This window comes from Schistocerca cancellata, chromosome 2, assembly GCF_023864275.1.
Source record: "Schistocerca cancellata isolate TAMUIC-IGC-003103 chromosome 2, iqSchCanc2.1, whole genome shotgun sequence".
In the NCBI taxonomy this organism is placed as follows: Eukaryota; Metazoa; Arthropoda; class Insecta; order Orthoptera; family Acrididae; genus Schistocerca; species Schistocerca cancellata.
Genome location: NC_064627.1, coordinates 455,405,470 through 455,408,232, shown reverse-complemented (window position 1 = coordinate 455,408,232; position 2,763 = coordinate 455,405,470). Strand labels below are relative to the sequence as shown.

Below are 2,763 nucleotides of genomic sequence, written 5' to 3'. Positions count from 1 at the left end.
TAACTGCATAGAAAAATAAAAGACTCCTTAATAGATTAATTTTCCAGTAGACCTAAAATATTTATAAAATTATATTTATTGTAATTATTACGCAGACGTCAGCGAAGCTACGGGGGCTAAGTTAGTATGAATAAAATGTGGAGACAACTCTTGAGTTCACCAAATTTTGAACGAAAACGTTTTTGTTAGTCTTAGTGTACAAACCCAATGACGACTTTAAAGTGAGGATCTAGCAGAAAAGAGAGGACCTCTGTTAATGACATTTGTAAGACATCCGAAACCAGTAATATTGCGCTTTTAACAAACTTTTTAGAACCGTAGTTGTGGCTGGCTGCTGTTTCAAAATATAAAGCTTTTGATGTTCGGGCAGTTTATGCCCTAGTTAACATCTGTCCACTATAGATACGAAGAAGATTGCGCGGAATCTTAACTGAAAAAAAGTTAAGGTCCCACCGAGATTTGAACTCGGATCGCTGGATTCAGAGTCCAGAGTGCTAACCATTACACCATGGGACCTGTTCCTGTCATGGTGTTCCCTCAGTGATTTCATCGTAATGTACCCTCTATTTATGCTAGAAAATGTCACTGTGCCTCGCGCAAAGTGTCGCACAGTGCCGCGCAGATGTGGCTAAAAGACTTGACAGGTGGGGGCGGGTAAGCTACGCCCACAGCCGCCCGCACAGACAGCGAGAGCGGCGCACAGCTCTCTGCAACAGCGTGCTGCATTTCGGAAAGCACCGGGTAAGATCCTTGCTTGTCTTACTCTCATAGTTGTAATGGTCAGTCAACCAACCACCCCATTTCAAAATTTCATCCATAGGTGCATACTGACGAGGAGAACACGGCAAATGCCATAATCCGATTTCGCAGAAACTTCACTCAGTGAAAGTGGTATCAGAATAAGGCAACATGTTTCTCAGCTTATCCGTAGATACTCGACCGTTTCTGGTAAAACCATAGTCACGGCTTTCGAAGTAATTTAGAAACATTTTAGCGCATCATAATCTGAGTCGAAATCGTAGCGTCACGGCATCTCACTTTTGCGCCCCGTTTTCGAAAACCCGATTAATTCTTTTATCTATTTAATTTAATTTTTTCTTTTATCTTAACACCATCGTAGAAGGTTGGTACACAAATATTTCTTATCAAGTTGAGGGATAGATGTACATTATATTAATTGTAAAGCAACTAGGTTTCATAAGTGTCACACATTTATTATATACTACACGTGTGTATAGATTTTCTGGGATTACAACCTTTCTAATTTCTCATATTCTTATATTCTATTCTTACATCAATTCTTATATTAATTTTCTATTCTTATGTTTATTCTTCAGGAAGATTTAGTACATTACCGTGGACGATACCGGTCGTAGAAACATTCGATACATAGAAATTCCTTGACCCAGAGTTCATAAGTGAAACACGTATGCCTATTTACACATAGAATCCTTTTTTGGGGTATATGTGGCATAGCGGCAAGGTGGATGCCAGAATATGGTTATCCAGCGTGGTACTCTTAAACGGCTCAGGGTGCTACTGATGAAGCTAATGCAGCCGTGGATGGAATGCATTAGACCTTTTTCTTTTAGAGTTGTCATCTGAATCTGAAGGCTAGAAAACAGTCATACCTGACCGGGAGAAATTCTCCCAATAGATAAGAATAATACGTTATTACTGATCATCTGGAGAAGTATGAGCTAAAAAACTGACATATTTTAAAGTGCTGCTGAAAAGCTGTAAGGCTTCCACAACACATCGCATCGACAGTTGACAGAAACCATAAATTAATAGAAATGAGGTCTTCCTGACAAATTCAACTGCAAAGCTAAGCTCCTAGGGATGGGAGGATGAATCATCGTAACAGTACACAAGAATCTTAAATCAGCTGCTATGAGAATTGAGTGTGTATACGAAATAGCTGAGGCGCGAACAGTTTTGAGGAACAGGACAGAAGTTGTGGTGGGGCTCTTTTGTCAGCCACCACACTCATCTGCAGAAGTAATAGAAATTAAGAGGAATGCTGAATTCACAATTACTTATGTTCCCAAGTTACGACGAAGTAGATGGCGCAGATCTTAACTACACCCCAATATATTGAGAGAATATCCATTCAATAAGTGAAAACAGATGGTATATCTATATTTTGTTCTACAGATTCTCAAGGAAATATGGCAAGGGTATCCTTCCCTGATTACAAATATGCATAAGGCAGAAAATATGACACATATCTTTTATCTTGAAATGCAAGTAACATATTAAAGTTTTAGTATGTACACACAATTACTAAATTTTGGCGTGTGCTACTTTCGTTGCCCGAAGGATATCCGGGCAATATTCCGTTTCCACTCATGCGTTGGACAAGAGTTCGAGAAGGATTCTCCTTATAACGTCAGTAATTCTGCGCTGTAGTGCTGCATTGTCGTTCAGTGGTATTTGGGTAACCGGGTCCTTGACATAACACCGAAGGAAGAAATCGAATGATGTTATGTCCGGGGATCGCCGAGGCCAGTTAATGAAACCACCAAGCTCGATCCCATCTTCCCAGAAAGATTGTATCTAAATAATCACAAAGTAACAGTAAGTATGTATGTACCCAAGAACTTGATTACGTCACATGAAATTCAAGATAAGAAGTATTTGTGTAGGTGCTATATTTTATGCCTTATGAATGTTTGTAACCAGGAGAAGACTTCTGTGACACCGTGTGTATTGCATATATTTACGAAAATAGAACATGGAATAGCTCAAATTGTGGAACCT

The 2,763-nt window shown here is 39.3% G+C and overlaps 1 non-coding gene across 1 annotated transcript; it reads right to left on the bottom strand.

Moving 5' to 3' along the window:
- Nucleotides 1-444: 444 nt before the first annotated feature.
- Trnaq-cug (transfer RNA glutamine (anticodon CUG)) lies at nucleotides 445-516 on the bottom strand. The gene has a single exon. It is a non-coding gene; the product is annotated as a tRNA-Gln (tRNA).
- Nucleotides 517-2,763: the final 2,247 nt, after the last annotated feature.